The sequence below is a fragment of the Podarcis liolepis genome, assembly GCF_965112155.1.
Source record: "Podarcis liolepis genome assembly, chromosome: 9".
In the NCBI taxonomy this organism is placed as follows: domain Eukaryota; kingdom Metazoa; phylum Chordata; class Lepidosauria; order Squamata; family Lacertidae; genus Podarcis; species Podarcis liolepis.
In genome coordinates, this window is record NC_139564.1 from 40,259,720 (window position 1) to 40,277,511 (window position 17,792).

The following is a 17,792-nucleotide window of genomic DNA, read 5'->3' on the forward strand; positions in this document are numbered from 1 at the left end:
GTATTACTCTCACATCCCTTTCACTCAGACAGTATATCTTGGTTATTAAACCGAATGATGTTCTATAGATTATAGCGGGATAACTGGACAGATAACTGGTGACTTGTTTTTCTATTCATACATCATTTGTCTGCTTGCTTCTAAGAATGTAATGGTCACAATCCTCACATGAATCAGAGCTAACAGCCCCCTCTGCAACCCCTTCTCCGTAATGTACCCATCACTGCACAGGCTTTAGTCTTCTTGGAAAAGAGAGTTAATGAAAAAAATGTGTTGTTGTTTTCTTTCCATCCCTTGTTTGCTGTCATTGGATTTAGAGCCAGCTAAATTTGCACTTAAGTAGAGAAGAAGATATGGATTTGCAGAAGCTATGTGTGTCAGCCTGTGGGGCATCACTGCTGGGCAAAGTGAGGCAGCTATCTCAGGAGATGGGCAACAAGGAGAAGTGCAGTCGTGATGGAAGACAGAGTTGTGTGTGCCATTCAGCCTGCATATCACCCTCTAAGCTAGCCTGCTGCCCTTAGTTACAGTGGAGGATACTGACCTGTCACCAATGTAGAAGTTAAATTCACCTGCCAGTCCAGTCAGTGTCTATATGTGCCATGGGAGGGTGCAGTCTTGACCTTTGCCTTAGGCAGCAAAATGCCTTGGGCTAGCCCTAGCCATGCACCCTTGCATTCACAGAGTCTGCCTTGATCTCCTTTCAATAACTGTATACCTTATTTAATTTTTTTATCCGTACCTAAATATGGAAGAGGGACGCGGGTGGCGCTGTGGGTAAAACCTCAGCACCTAGGACCTGCCGATCGCATGGTCGGCGGTTCGAATCCCCGCGGCGGGGTGCGCTCCCGTCGTTCGGCCCCAGCGCCTGCCAACCTAGCAGTTCGAAAGCACCCCCAGGTGCAAGTAGATAAATAGGGACCGCTTACCAGCGGGAAGGTAAACGGCGTTCCGTGATGCCAGATGCAGCTTGTTACGCTGGCCACGTGACCCGGAAGTGTCTGCGGACAGCGCTGGCTCCCGGCCTCTAGAGTGAGATGAGCGCACAACCCTAGAGTCTGGCAAGACTGGCCCGTACGGGCAGGGGTACCTTTACCTTTTTAAATATGGAAGAGCTATTTCACTGGACAGTTTATCTGCAAGACCTTTAGATGACAGATTTGCTAGAGTTCCTTTTAAAGATAGATGTTTCCCTTGTCATCATTTGGGGTTAGAAATCGTAACGTATGCATTCTTTCCCTATAGTGATTACCACCAGGGGGCTGGGGAAATGCATAATCCAACCTCTTATGCGATTGTGCAACAGCAGGGTTGCGGAATTGGTCTTCTTCTTGCATTTCTGGATTTCCACTCCCATCAACTTCAGTCAGCATAGCCAATAGTCAGGGGTGAGAAGAGTTGTAGTCCGGTAGCACCTGGTCTTTAAGTACCCTCTTGATGTTTCCTGATATATAATCCAGAACAGGTGAGAAAATTTGTAAAATGTTGTTATATTTCTAAGACATGTTTTAATTGCCAGTTCTTTGTCTGTCACCCTTTATAATCAGTTTTATTGATAGGCTGTGTTTGGTAGGTTGTGCAAGAGATTGGTCGACTATTATAAGCATGCTCGGTTAGTGATAAAATAGACACCTTACAAAAGACTTGAACATAAATCTTTACTTGTCAGGTTGGCAACAGCCAAACAAGAAGTATTATTCATATATTTCAGTGCACATACAAAATTGGCATGTTAGGCTTGGCTAGAAATCTCATCCCTAACTAGCTTGGGTTGAACCTTACCACTGCTGACCACTCAGCTTCTCTAAGGTTGCATTCAAATAAATGGTTTGAGGACTACAGCCAGTTATGTAAGTTCCTGCCTTGATCCCAGTGGCTAATTACCTCTTGCATTTTGTGGGATCCAATTCAATATATTTAATGCATCATTAGACAAGAACCCCATGATATTTAACAGGAATAACTGCTGATGCTGTTTCTATTACAGTGGTGCCTCGCAAGACGAAAAGAATTCGTTCCGCGAGTCTTTTCGTCTTGCGATGTTTTTTGTCTTGCGAAGCACGGTCCGTCGCAACTGTGCCTCTTCAACCGGCTTTTTTAAAAAAGCGCAAGACATTTTCATCTTGCGAAGCAAGCCCATAGGGAAATTCGTCTAGCGAAGCAACGCAAAAACGAAAAACCCTTTCATTTAGCAAGTTTTTCGTCTTGCGAGGCATTCGTCTTGCGGGGCACCACTGTATTTTGTTTAGGGGAAACAGTGGACTAAACAATGTTTTTTAAGTATGTTTTTTAAGTATTTTAAGTATTAAGTATTTTTAAGTTTTCTGAAATGTCTCATGTGTTTGTGTAAACAGACCCCCTAGAGAGGTAAAGCTCTGATTGCTCCAAGTCTACCTGTAGCTCAGCATTCAAACTTTTAAAAACATGTGCTTAATTATTTGAATCACTGCAAAGTGCTTGGATTCTTCTCATAAACACACCGTTGTATTCTGCCTAATATATAAACACCACGACCCATGTCTGAGAATGTTGGGAATTTTATTAGCCCCATAAAGTTTCCGTTGAAGTCTACTGCCGTAAGTCCAAAATAAATAATACAGAGAAACCATTAGAAACAATTATTTACCCTTTTCTCCCTTCTCCTCCTTTCTCCACATCCACCAAACCAGTAACTCTCCAAATAAACTTTGCCACTGTGGTTACTGAGGTCATTTATGTTTGCTATCTCAGTATTCTGTAAGCAAATGAGCCAAAGATTCAGAGCAAATCTGACGGAAATGAGGAAAGATGGAGGAAGTGAGCACTTATCTTTTTGAATGCTTAAAAAAATGACACTTTCATTTTCTTGAGATGCAAATGTATTTGAATACAATTGATTGATCCTCAGTTAACAGGCAGGTGACTATGCAACAATACATTCTATATTACAAGCTTTCCCTGACCCATAACATTGGACCTTGTCTTAAACGACTGAATTTCTGCTTTATTCACTTTTTTGTGTTTTTACATGGTTATCTTACTAGTCTTAGGTTGTGTTTTTGTTGACTTAAAGAGTGGGGATGATTTCATTTTGCTGGCTTGTGCTGACAGAGCTATCAGAAGAGAGTGTCACTGGATTCCTCCCACAATGTTTGAATGGGCTTGTAGTGTTTATCAATTTGTGAAAGAGTCTTTTCCCCCCAGCATCGTCTGAGTGCATGTGCTTTCCTGCTCAGAAACTGAAAAGAGACCAAGACTGTGTACAAATTACCATTTACTCTGGCTCCAGTGGGCTCCCACTGTTAGTGTTTGAAGCTGAATAGCAATAATGTTAGCCACAATGCAAGCTGCATCCTGTAGCTTCTTGAGAAATACTGCTGATTGATATCTCCAACCAGTTTCCATCTTATCTGAAAATGTAAGATGTGCTGATGGCAGCTTCCCTGACTAAGAGTTTGTGGGGACTGCAGGTACAGGGAAACAAATCAGGTAATGGTGTTTGCAGCGATGTAAAAAGGCAACTTGAAATGCAAAGGAGTTGGTGGCAGGGAATGACCTCCCTGCCCTTTAAGCCACTGTTGTTTATATGCCCCAAGGCAGAATGGATGCTTTGTTGCTCAATGTTCATACTTTATGTCGCTGAAGAAGAGTTGGGCCCATTGAAATTAATGGTCATGATTCACTGAGGTCCATTAATTTCAAATGTTAGTAGAATGTTAGTTGAATGCAACCCAAGGCTAGGGTGTCTGGTTCCCCAGAGCTGACCAAAAGTCTAGGGATAACCCAACAACTGAGAGTGGTGGCTGGCTCTTGGAATTAGCTGTGTTGACAGACTTTGCTGAAGTCAAGCTCTTCAAGGTGAGTTGAATATAAACCAGTATCAACGTAAGCCTTTAGCACACTGTCCTGGGAGTAAACCCCACTGAATTCAGTGACTCTTCTGAGAACGCATGCATAGGATGACACTGTTAAACATCTGCATGGAAGCATGTCAGATGAATTTTATTGGGAAAACTGCCAAACTTTAAAAAACATTTTTAAAAACTCCATATACATATATATTTCCCTTTCTTACCTGTCAGAAATGCTTCACTGCCTAGTTTATGAAAACCATCCAGGATTTATGTCAAGCTGGAATAGAAATAATGGCTCAGAACAGCCACAAAGAAAACCATTTGAACTATTATCAGTTTAATAATTGCAGCCCCAGAGCCAGGAGATGTTCCAATGAATTTGCAGTTAAAAACAATAATTGAGGTAATTTAAAAAAAAAGGCAGAGAACAAGAGGAATAGGTACTTATTTGTGTAATGCAATCATTCCATATTCAATGTTTTTAGAAAATAATTTCTGGAATGCAGTAATTGGAAGTGCTACATGTTAGCAGATCCCATTCTTAATCTGCCATAAAGCTCCCAGTTCATGCTGTGTAAGTGTAATTGTTTGACTTCCTCTTATCATTAATGAACTTCAAAAGAAGATAAAGATCTTAAAGCATTTGGGAGACCATACTCCATAAGTCTCTCAGCCCCAATTACCTACCTTGGGAGGGTTTAGAAATAATGCAAAGGGGCTTTGTTCTGGGAAGAAATAATTTGAGGAAAAACTCTTTGTGTTCCTTGTTCTCATTGGTCTTAAGATACTTTTTTATGGTGTAGCTCTATATTTAAACATTTAAGGCCCCCTTTTCTCTTGCCAAAATATAAATACGGCTTACTGTAAATGAGGCTCAGCCTTTCTTCTTATCCGCAGCCAGGAAGATTGCAAAGGGTGCATTGGAAACATATGATGACCTTGAAGGACATAACTAATTTGCATAGTGTGGATGCACATAATTGGCATACTTGGCGTATCAGTTGCTCACATTTTATTGAGGAGGAACCAAGACACAAGAGGTGTGGCCCTTATTCAGAGACACCTTAACTGGCCTATGTTGGGAAAGAATTTAAACTAGCCTCTCAAAACTAATATGAACATCGAGAGATGAAAAGATGACCATTCTCTCTAAGAGCAAACTCTGAGTGCCAACAGATTAGAAAGCAAAATAGGGCCAGTAAGAAACAAGAAGGAGGTATCAGCATGTCTGGGTGAACCTTGAGATAGGCATAAGTACAAAACAAATCCATCCTAGCGATGATTAAGCATGCTCGGTTGTCTCCAGGAGTGACAGAATATTATGTGCCAGTTGGCAAAGTAAACTGAGTAACTAAAGCAGGGCTGGGGAAGCTATGGGCGAGGTGTGCTAACTCCTAGGGGTGGAGGTGTCTTCGGCCCCTCAAAATCTGCTGGCATGGGGCCAGGCCCCCTCAATGCTGAGGGATCGGAGGAGGTTGATTGCTGAGCCGAGAGTGGTGCAGTTCAGTGGCTGGCTCCTCCTGAGTATGAGAAAGACAGCTGTGCCACACTGGTCTCTGTGCTTGGCCTCCTGGTGAAGTGACATCACGCACATGATGTCACACATGCAGCACATGCCGGGCGCCTAACACCACACACACACGGTGAATGGCGGGTGGCACTCCTCAATCTTGGGTGCAAGACAGCATGTCTGCTGCAGGCATCCAGCATAACTCCAGCATAAGCAAAGGTCATGGGAGGATGGGAGTTGTAATACAACAACATGTAGAAGTCCGCAGGTTCCCCACCCCTGCAGTAGAGACACCTGACCTTTAGCGATTTAATGCGACCATTTGTTCCTCGAACTAATGTTTTCATTCTTCATCTCAAAAGTTCAGTAGACCTTTTATCTTAGCACATAAACATTATTTCAAAACCAATATTTTACAGAGTTGGAAAACTATGACCTTCTCATCAAAGGTGCCCTTATGAAGGAAGCCAACAACTTTTCTAGCATTATTTCTCTCTCTCATACAATAGCTATCGTGTACATTTAAAAAGCCGTTAAATGAAAAATTGTATTTCTTGCATAGAAAGAGCCAGAACTCAAAATGGCTTTCATCTTAATTAATCAACAGCCTGATTCACATCCCCACTTAAAAGAAAGCACTTAGATTTATATAATTCCATTAACTCCAGTTGACTCTTGTATTTGGCTGTAAATCTGTATGGGGTTTTACAGTTTCTTAATTCAAACCCTCTTTCTGCTGACTGAAATACTTCAACCTGGGGAGATAATAATCCTTGTACGTTCAACTGTAAGACATTTATTGTTACATAAGCTTCCCTGGACTAGAGCTTGCTTCATATAGTGGTTAACGGATACGAAGTGCTCACTAGTAATTTAAATCAAAAGGTGAAATTAACAGTGCAATTGAATACTTAGATTCAAGGAGGCTTACTCTCAAGGAAGTGTGCACTTAACTGCAGCCTAAGTGTCCTCTCGCCTCCTCTCGCCAGTGTGGTGTAGTGGTTAAGAGCGGTAATCATAATCTGGTGAACCGGGTTCGCTTCCCCGCTCCTCCACGTGCAGCTGCTGGGTGACCTTGGGCTAGTCACACTTCTCTGAAGTCTCTCAGCCCCACTCACCTCACAGAGTGTTTGTTGTGGGGGAGGAAGGGAAAGGAGAATGTTAGCTGCTTTGAGACTCCTTCGGGTAGTGATAAAGTGGGATGTCAAATACAAACTCTTCTTCTTCTTCTTCCTGACAAAGCAATCTCCACCCCCTTTGTGCTGGGCAGAGGTGTCCCCCCAGTAGACCTACAGGCCTCCATCAGCCTCCCACTGGCAGCTGCATCACTATTCCACTGGTGCAGAGCCTCTGCTTCATCCCACCAACCGGAAGATGAAGCTTTCTTGAGTGGGGTTGGGGCAAACTGACCTGGGATCCTGAGCTAGCCCTGTTGCCGCTACGTGATGGCCACAGGCTTGATCCAGGTCCAATCACAGCGCCAGCATCAGGCTGGCACAGCAATCTACCTCCATTTCCCACATGTTGCAGGTATAGCAATGACCCCGTGTCTCTATAATTTCCCTTTGGACTGAGAGGGAGGTAGCTAGGATTGCTCACTTAGTCTTCCTGTTCCTGCCTTTCTATACCTTTATTGCTCTTTCATCACCCACCCAAAATACACACGTGTTCCTCCACCACTTCATCAGCAGGCTTCCTCTGCTTCACTTTTCTCAGGCTTCTGGTTCTTCTCTGTTTTCTGAGATTCTCTTGCTATTCTCCCTTTCTTAAAACTCACACCCTCTTCATCTTCCTTGCTCTGCTACCACCCATTTGACGCCAGCAGTGCTCAGGTGACCCTATTGTCTGTGTGAAGTTTCTCTCCTAGGCAAGCTGACCTTTCACTTTCCCTCCAAAAACGCAGTAAATTTTTGCTGAGATTCTGTGTTCCACCACAGTTAATATTTACAAGCATGTCATACCATTATAGAAGTGTCCAACCAATTACATAGAAAGAAAATGGCTGGGAGAGTTCTAATTCAGGCATGCAAAAGTATGGCTGTTTGTATAAGATTCTGTCTTCATAGACCTATTATAAGTGTATCAAGGAGGCCTTGGATAAGCATAATAATACATATTTGTATGCTGGGGAGGGGAACAGATGGAACAATCTGAAATAATCAGAAACATATGGGGTTGGATTATTTATTTATGGTCATTTTTTAATATTGCCTTTCCTTATATCCCCGGGGCAATTTAGAGGAAAGAATACTCTCTCTCTCTCTCTCTCTCTCTCTCTCTCTCTCTCTCTCTCACTCACACACACACACACAAAAGGGAACGTGTACAACATCACAGAAGCAACATAAAACAGTCAGAAAGATTAATATTGTATCCCAAACTTGAGGAGATAAAAGGTAGATGCCAGGTGAAACTTTCTGGGAAGAGCATTCAATAATTTGGGCCCCACTCCTTGAAGACCCTCTCTCTAGCAAGCAGCTGCCTCAGCTGAATTGTTGGGGCACCCACAGGAGGCCCTCCCCTGTAGGTCTTAATGTACAGTGAGTCAGACATGGTAACCCTTGTCTGCACTAAGCACTGAAAGCAGTATTATGCCACTTTAAACAGGCATAAGGATCCTAGGCGCTGTAATTTGTTAAGGAACTGAGAGTTGTTAGGAAACGCCAGGTCACCTCAGAGAGCTACAATTCTCAGAACTCCTTGGAAAGATGGACTGATTGTTACTCTCTGAGAACTGTAGCTCCCTGAGGTGAACTGGAGAAAAACATAGGTCAAATATATGTTGCCTATGCTTTTCCATTCTCACACAGTGTGAACTAAACCCACAACTGTTAACAGAATAGCTTTTCTTTTAAGGGAATCATAGGACACCGGTTATGGGGGTCATTTACGATGGTCAAATTTTATTCCAAACTGTTCAGAAAGTGTATGTAATTTGAGTGTAATCTCAAATGAAAGCTCCACTTTGGGAATACTTCTTTTTATGCGAAGGTCCGAGTTGTGATCACTGCAAATGCAGCTGTCAACATTCTACAAAGCTGTGGGGGGAAATAACAATTTGTGATGATGATCTGTTCTGGGTCTTGGGAGATCTGGTTACATTTTTGTGTTCCACAGACATTTTTTTGTGTCCCACAGAGTTTTTACATGATCTAAGGCAAATGGGTTAGATTCTTAGCTTGTATTGAAGTTCCTGTGAGGAGCAATAGCAAAGAACCAGCCAACCAGCTTGGAAGTTGGTTCTCTGTCTACACAAAGTACGGAAAAAACAGTCAACTGAGATAGATACATCCAAAATGCTCCTTTAAACCTAATCCTGTGCCCAGCAATATAGCGAGGCGTATGTCAAATATACTCAATATATTGCTCAATATTTCTATCCTCTAAGACCTGATACGAAATTCCTTAACTCTTTCTTCTGGAATTGGAACTTGTGCTCTACTTAGTACTAGTACTCTAACTTAGTACTACTGCTCTAACTGTAATGATATGAGCGTTCTTAGGGAGTTGCAATTAGCACTTCCCACTTTTTGAGTTATAGGCTGCAGCTTTATGACATATAAAAATATAGGAAGTTGTCTAGCTTTGTGACATATAAATATAGGAAGCTGCCTAGCCATTGACTGGCAGTGGCTTTTGGAATTTTGGAGAGAAACTTGGAGAAGCCAGAGAATGAAGCTGGTACTTTCTGGAGGCAAATAATGTGTTATGTATTCCCTCCTCACCTGAGGTGCACTGAGCTTCTTCAAATGACTCATGAAATCGTTGTCTCTGTCCCTCCTTTGCTATCCCTCTCCTGCGTCTTTTCACTTTATTACACTGCTCCTGATGGTTACTGGAAGCCTGAATGCCATGCCTCTCAAAAACATGCTATTCAAGGTCTAGGGTGGCATCTCAAGTGATATGTGTTGAGTCATCTGACTACTAGGTACCGTAAATAACTGACCTATAGGTTGCAACACCAGAGATACTATGTGACCGCAGGTGCAAATCCGACAGCTACAGTCAGAAATTACTCTCATTAATTCATTCACCTCAGTTTTATTGTTCCTGGATGTATATAACCTATAAACCGCGGTGCTGGGCACCCGCTTGAAACCAAGACTTGAACCTAGAGCAGACAGCATAAGAATAAATAAGATAAGCTGCCGTAACATGAAAGAAATGTAGTTTAACTTTAATGAAGATTGAAAGCTTGGTTCTGTACCACAGACTAATTTTTCGCTGCCTTCCAGTACCAGGCTGGAATGTGTATACAGAGTTTTTACTATGACGTATGAATTGATTAGCCTTGACAGGAGAACATGTTTAATTACTGAAGAGGCTTTTTAATTGTGGTTTGTGGGCAGCTTTTGTGTTTTGGGAGGTGTGTCATAAGTTGTAGATGAGATGGTCCTGGACCAGAGAGGCAATAGCTCCGAATGAGAACTGGACTACATATATAAACAGGACTAGTTGCTGGCAAAAGTATTACTGGCTTTATAAAAATAGCAGATGTGTAGGGAAAGGGTGCCAAGACGACTAACACAATCTCAGCGGGAAGCCGTTGGCATGTAAATGTTAATGACCCAACAAGGCACCATGAAGGAAGACGTTTGCTAGAAATCCAAAAATGTGGATGAAGTTGCCGAGAGTAACGTTCCCAGGGGAAGGAAGGGGGAGGAGAATACCTAATAAATACGTGTAATGTGAGCACTGCAGTGTTTAAGCCTTAAAATGTTTGGCGAAGGAAATTAGAATTTATAAGTCATTAAACTAAAGATAAATCCAGGAGTTGAATAATTCTGCCAGAGTACTGGAGTGAGTAGAAAAAGGGGGTTGGGGCTGGGAAGCAGCACACAACAAAAGTGCTGCCGTCAGATTTGATGGCTTGGAGCTTATATTTATTTATTTGGATTTACTGATATTTCCATCCTACACTGAAAGCACAGGTTAGGCTGCAACATTTAATCCTGCGTACACGACCAGATTAAATTGCAGCAATGATTTACTTCTTTTAGGGCACCATTTGATATTAGTTAGAACCAGAACCCTGTGATGGGCAGTGAGGGAAATCAGAATGGGGAATTACTGGAATCTGGTGGTGCTTCCTTTCCGGTCCAGAGAGCCCTGGTGTTGAGTCAGATCTCACAGGGCATGAGTAATATCACCATCCTGCAAGAGATTATGCATGTGCAAGAGAGCCTGGGTGGATTCTGGAAACAGTTCTACAGGTTCTGTGGAACTTTGGGCAAAAAAATCAAGTCCTGCCAAATAAATTCTGGATATGAATGTAGGCTGACGGGTGCTGTGGCTTTGTACTCCTTTTTATAAAGCCATTTATAACAGGGTTGGGGAACCGGTTTATACCATATGCCTCAGATGTTGTTGCACTCCAGCTCTCATCAGCCCATCCAGCAAAGCCCAAGGGCAGGAATGATCAGAGTTGTAGTCCTGCACATCTGGGGGAACACACATTCCCCGCTGCTGATTTATAATTCCCAATGGGTAATGCATTCAGTTTTAAAATGCAGAAAAGATTTCATAATCCACAATACATTTTTTTTTAAAACGGAAAAAGTTGCACCATTAAGAATAACAAATTCTAGAAAAAGGAAACATGACTTTCTACTACCAGCATTGAACATATGGAGCTTTTAAGATTCAAAACAAGACTCTGGATTCTATCAAGTAAGAAAAATAAAATTCAGGATAGGAGCACATAAGGAGGTACTGTTGTCACTTTGGGTGGTTTATATATTTATTTATTTGGATTTATTTTCCATCTTACTTTGAAAGTATAGGCTAGGTCAGGGGTCACCAACCTGACCATGGTGCCCACCAGGGGCTTCTTGGATGCCCTCAGGCTAAACCATGCTCCTCAGGTTTCCAGGTATCAATAAAGTAAGTTTCTAGCATTTTCTGAACCTAGGAGGCAAAATGTACATACAGCGTGTACATGATAAATGAACCTGCTCCATGCCTTTCAGTGGTTTGCTCTGCCTCTCCAAAAGCCTCCCCCACCCACCGAGAATCCTGCAAACACCCATGTGTGTGAGAGGAAAAATACACTTGGGAGAGAAAGGGAGAAAGAGCTACGTGTGGTCTGTGTGAGAGAGGGAGATATGCATTTGGTAGGACAGGTGTGCTGCATATGTGAAGCGTGTGTGTGAGATATATATATATAGAGAGAGAGAGATGCACATGTGTTTGTGGTCAGCATGTGTGTGATGAGTGTGTGTGCAAGATGCACCTTGTATATTTTTTCCTGTTACTAGGGAATGCTCCATGTTGTTGGTGTGCTTTGTTATGTGTGTATGGAATTAATATTGTGTGATCTCCACCATCAAAGCCAGCTAGCTACCCAAGGTAAGCCTGAAGTTGCCCATGGCACGGAGAAGCAACAATGAATGTACTTTCTATAGTTTTGTATTATACAATATCCTGCCTTGCAGTCATTGTGTACTATGCCATGCTGCCATGGCAGCCATTTTGTGACTGATGTCTCAAAACTTAACACATGCCCTGGTCCAAAAAGGTTACAGACCCCTAAGCTAAAGTAATGCACTGTGTCATGGAGGATAGAATTGTCAATGACCATGAGCCATATTCACTCAATAGAACCTCAGAGTACAGGCTATTGGTGTGAACATATGTGTGGAAGTGTCCAAATGTAAGGGAAGGGTTGTTGCCTTCATGCATTACTTAGGTACTTCCTAAAAACATCTACATCCCAGCGCTTTGTCCAATTAAGCAGCCTATGGCTTTTTAAACTGCATATGGGAGGTATTGTTTGTTACTCTGTTGTGCATTGTTGTGTTGTAATCTGATCCTCGGTTGAAGGGTGGAGTGGAAATTCAATAGATAGATAATTAGATAAATAAATAAAAATACTTGTATGCAGTTCGATACCAGATGCTGGCCTTTACTCTTGGTCAGATCATAAGAACATAAGACGAATTCTGTCAGATCAGACCAAAGGCCTATCTGCCTCAGCATCTTGTCTTCACAGCAGCTAATCAGATGCCCATGGGAAGCCTGCAAACTGTACACTCTCCTCCCTTGTGATCTCCAGTGATGCGTCTACAGAGGTGTATTGTCTCCAATAGTGGAGGTAGAACATAACCTTCATGGCTATGAAACTACCCTCCTCCAATTTGTTTCATCTTCTTTTAAAGCCACCCAGGTTTGAGGCCATCACTAACATGAATGGGTTTAAAAGAAGATTAGACAAATTCACAGAGCAGTAAGGCTAGCAATGGGTGCTAGCCATGGTGGCTCTGTTCTACACTGTTTGGGGTGATGTGTACCCTACAAGGCGGTTCTTGAACGTGACCAGAGTTCGTTCAATCCATCATTTGCATTATCTGTATTTGAGGCAGTTTATGAATCAATTAAAAGTGATCTTCCAAATGTTCAGCTTTTGCAACATCAACAGTAGCAAAAAAGAAGAGAGGATTAAATTTTGACTGTAAGGACTTGTTTGTTTTTTTAAAATTCCCAACTGCTTCTCTACTAGATTTGCTTTACTGGCATCATTCTGTACTCTGCCAATGTGGTCCCCCTTTGTCTTTCTAGGTGTTGCAATTGCTTTGTAATTTCCTCTTCAAGATATGGGGAGTGGTAGTGGTGCCAGAAGGAAGTCTGTAGAATCATTGAAATCCAAAAAGTCTATTAAAAACACTACTTGGCCTTTTCTAGATGTAGGAGAAATTGCCAACAGCCATTTGCAGAACTAGAAATAAATGTTGGACATTAATCTTGGAAAGATATTATTCTACATGACTAGGATATGCTGCAGGATGTATAGCTGGTATTCCTTCTGCAGTGACAGCTGGCTCTTTCGTCAGTTATTCCCCTTTCATTTCGGGACCCATTGAGAACTAAATTACATTTCTGCTGGAACTGAAACTCTTCCACTGACTGACTAAATATTTCTTCTTTGACTCTCCTAATTTATCATCTGAAAACATTTTTGAAGAGAGATTCAACTGAATTATGGATCTGACAAAGAACTGTATGGTCACAAAGCTCAGTTTGATAGAGCCTCCAACCAGAATAGCTTTGTTTGTCTCCAGCTATTACAAAGTTTAAAAATTCTCAAGAATAATAACTTTAAATTATCCTGTAAAGATGAAATACAATCTAGGTGATATTCATATACAGATTTACATCTTGCTTTAATTTTCCAGAGGGAGACTTGATTTCCTGTTCTGTTCTAAGCATGTGGATACAGACATACATAAAGCTGCCCAAAATAAGTGGACTTTACTCCCAGGGAAGTGGGCTATAATTTGTAGGTATGAGGCAGATTACAGACCATGCCACACTTTTCAGGGTCCCATGCTGATTTGTAATCCTGGCCTGTGTTCTAGCCAATGTTAGTCCTATTCAGAGTAGACCTATTGAAATTAATGGACCTAACTTAGTCACACCTCATCATTTCAGTGGGCCTACTCTGAGACTAATCTTGGATGCAACCCAGAACATCTTATTTTTATTATATTATTAATGCCCATGTCTTTACAAAGAGAGAAGTACATAATTAACTCCCCCACTGATATAGTTGGATTGGGTCCTGCTGGAATTTGAATTTTATTGCAGGCCAGAAAAACCTAAAGATCTAGAAATGGAACCAAGGCAAAAAGGTGCTTTAATATCATTCACCCAGTAAAGTGGCTGTTCTGTAGACAAAAATGTATTGCTGAACTAAATATTGTTGGCAGGTTTTCTTTCCGCCTGACCTCAGTGCTTTAATTTTCAACTCTGAATCTGCACATGGTCTTATTATGCTTTTGCATATACTGTTGCAACATGTACAGTGTAGGACAAGGGCTTGTTAACCATAAGCATCTCTCTGGTTGGCAGGCAGCCTGCAGCAGCACTTCTAACAGATGTTTCTGCTTTATAGATCAATACAAGAGGAGCTCTTGCCTTGTCCAGGATGGAAACAAATGCCAACACAGCGTTCCAGTGACAACTATTATGACACAAGGAGGTTAATCAGAGATGCCACGCTTTATGGTCACCGCTACCAATGAAAATAAAGTGATATTAAAAGAGACATGTTTTAATGATCCATCTAGAGTTGATGAGACTCTGGGAAGACCCCTGTCTTTTTGAAAGAGAAGTGGGAAACCTTTTTTCTTTTTCTTTTTTGGCTTGGGGACTACCTTCTTTTGTGGGCCACATACCAGTGATGGGTGAAGCCAAAAGCAAAAAGGGAGCACACTGGAGGCTTCGCGTTGCTTTCGCTTGGTGCGCACGGACCCTTCTCGCTCTCCAGGCTCCAGGGATAGCCGCCTGAAGCCTTCGGAGTGCAGCGCGAGTTCCCGCTGTGCTCCAGAGGCTTCAGGTTCCTTTCACTGAAGCCAGGAGAGTCTTGCTCTCCCGGCTTCAGCAAAAGGAATCCGAAGCCTGCAGAGTGCAGCGGGAACTTGCACTGTGCTCCGAAGGGAGCAGGTTGGGGAGCAGCGGAAAGGCTGCGCATAGCCTTCCCGCTGCTCTCCAGGGCTGGTGGTGAGGGAAGCTCGGCTTTCCCCACCGCCAGCCCCACAAGCGAAAGGAACCCGAGGCTATCTGGAGGCTATCTCAAGGCTTCGGGTTCCTTTTGCTGAAGGGTAGATGCCCCTTCAGCTAAGGTGCAGCGCCCCTTCAGCTAAGCGGGAGGAGAAATGGAAGGGGCTCCGTTTCTCCTGTCGCTTCACTGAAGGGGCGCTGCGCAGAGAGGGGGAGATATTTTTGTTCTTGTTCTCCACCTCTAAAACAAGGTGCGTCCTATGGTCCAGTGCGTCCTATAGAGTGAAAAATACGGCATTTGGATCAGCCACTCACAAACACTAATCAGCGAACCTTTCCAAATGAAAGGTGTTGGCAGAAAAGGGCAGAACATTAGTTATTATTTTCATTTCTACTTATTGAGGAAAGACCCCACCAGACACAATAAATCCACTTACCATAACCACCAAAGAGCAGAGCGAAGAAGTTTCAAACAGCAAACATCACACCTTTGCTGAGCCCCTATGTGCAGAAGGAACGGCCACAGCAAAGTGACAGAGCATCTGATTGGAAAAAGAGATCCCAGGTTCATCCCTGGCATTTCCATATAGGGCTGAGAAAGTCTCCTGTCTTGGACTGCAGACATCCACTGCCTGTCAGTGGTGAGTTAGATGAACCCATGATCTGACTTGGTAGCCAATATGACGAAGATTCCTCTGACCCCTGTTTTAAATCCATTGGTTTTTCTTCTTCTGTATTAGCATTTAGTATCCGCTTTCTAGGCTGCATGCAGCCCCCTAAAAATGAAAGGCAGAAGAATGACTGACATTGGTGACATGGCTGACAAAAGAAGAAAACAGATGATGCATTTTCACAGCTTCCAAAAATGTTCAGAGAGAGAATTCAATGAATTTTGGGTAAATATCCACCTTCCAATCTTCATTAGGAAGAATGCTTAGGCCAACTGTACAGAAGTGGTACTCCAGATGGCTGTAACCTCAGAAATTAGCCACACTATTAAATGCTCTCAGTCTCTCTATGCTCCAAACTGGTGAATAATAATAATAATAATAATAATAATAATAATAATAATAATAATAATAATAATTGGAAGCCACTCTGGGTGGCTTCCAATCAAGTGTTAAAAACAATACAGCATTAAATATTAGAAACTTCCCTAAACAGGGCTGCCTTCAGATGTCTTTTAAAGAGAAGATAGTTGCTTATTTCCTTCACATCTGAAGGGAGGGTGTTCCACAGGGCGGGCGCCACTACCGAGAAGGCCCTCTGTCTGGTTCCCTGTAACCTCACTTCTTGCAATGAGGGAAGCCCCAGAAGGCCCTCGGTGCTCCATCCCTGTTCCTGAGATTCACAGTGATCTCTGAACAAATACAGAAATGCAGGCCATTCAATGTTGGAAGCTGCCCAGAGTGGCTAGGGAAACCCAACCAGATGGGCAGGGTACAAATAAAAAATTAGTAGCAGTAGTAGTAGTAGTAGTAGTAGTAGTAGTACTATATATCCACTTTGCCACAATCTCCTAGGTGGGTGTGGCAAGGGTGCCTGTCTTTGACCAGGTCCTTTCCTGAACTGGTTCTACTATATTGTTCCCCAGAAGAGACACAGGAAGCTGCTGTCTAGACAGGGGATCAGGGGATAGTTTGGTTGACCTGGCTCAGCTTAGGTTGAGGAGCCATTGCTCAATAATGTTCCAATGCAGACTTTGCTTGCATAAGGTCCCAAGAAGAGTGCGTCACTATCTCTTGCTAAAGATGCCAGGGTGGAGATGCCACAGATACTTAAAGAGAGAGAGACAGTATACAAGTGGTTATATGCAAATGCTAGAAGCCTCCAAGCCAAGACAGGTGAACTGGAGTACTGGCTTTAGAAGATGGCATTGATATAGTGGGCATAAAAGAAACCCAGTGTAATGGAGAGAGCCAGTGGTACATGGTTTCTCTGGATAGAAATTCTAGTGCCCGTACACCATTCATATCCCCCCACAACAGAACAGCTGGCATGTTGCTTGATAGCACCCTCACTCTAGGCATTTCAAGACTGTCACTATTTGGGGGAAAGATTCTGTCCCATACCAGCAAATTCACAACCATAGTTGATGGAGAGGTCTTGCACAACAAGCTTGCACTAGGCTAAAATATCAGACTTTTCGTGATAAGGAAAACAAAGGAGAAGTGCACTGGAAAGAAACACCATCTAAACTCCCTGCAAACAGATCAGAAAGGATGCTCAACAGGACATCTGGAAGCAACCACTGACTCGACACCACAGTGTAGTCAAGAGTGCTTCAGACTTCCACCTGGAGCACAGGGGGAGAGATTCCTACCTCACTTCTTCACTCTTTTATTGATCCTGCAGCACCTTAGCTTTCTATTAAGGAGCTTTCAAAAGAACGTAAGAATTTTGGCCTTCATCTCCAGTTCTGGTGTTAATGGGGATAATTTAAAGTTCACACCCATTTCCCAAAAGGGTTCTCTCCCCTTTTTTTAACCTTTAAAGTGTAATATGAAGTTTAAAATTATTTATTTTGATTGGAAGTATTTGGAAACTTTCCTCTCCATTGCTTTTTAAAAGGTGTCATTGTTTTATTAATGTTGATTAATAAAATTCCAAAAGCATTAGCAAAATTGAGTAAACTCCAACCTTTTTATGAGTGTGTGTCTCTGTGCGTGTGTGTGTGTGAAAATGAATGTAATAAAAAGATCCCAGCAGCTCTGTTAAACTGTATGCTTAGCAGTCTCCTTTGTGATCGTTCTACCAGATGTTTTATAATGCTAGACACAAGACCATTTGCTTTTTCCCTCTCTCTCTCTCAGGAGGGAAGAAAGAAGCCTTGGCTCTGACTCAGAAGCCTACAGATTGAGACCCTGTAGCTCAGGAACACTGTAGCCTTCCCTTCAGTTGCAGAGAAATCTGGATTATTCACAGACAATCACTTCCCTGTCTTCTCTGTT

The 17,792-nt window shown here is 42.5% G+C and overlaps 1 long non-coding RNA gene across 1 annotated transcript in view; it reads left to right on the forward strand.

Annotated features, from left to right (window-relative positions):
* LOC310714668 overlaps positions 1 to 14,386 on the forward strand; it is an 80,832-nt gene extending 66,446 nt beyond the window's left edge. Inside the window, exon 3 of the long non-coding RNA XR_014529946.1 lies at positions 14,234 to 14,386. This is a non-coding gene — a long non-coding RNA (uncharacterized lncRNA). The remainder of the gene's footprint in view (positions 1 to 14,233) is intronic.
* Positions 14,387 to 17,792: the final 3,406 nt, after the last annotated feature.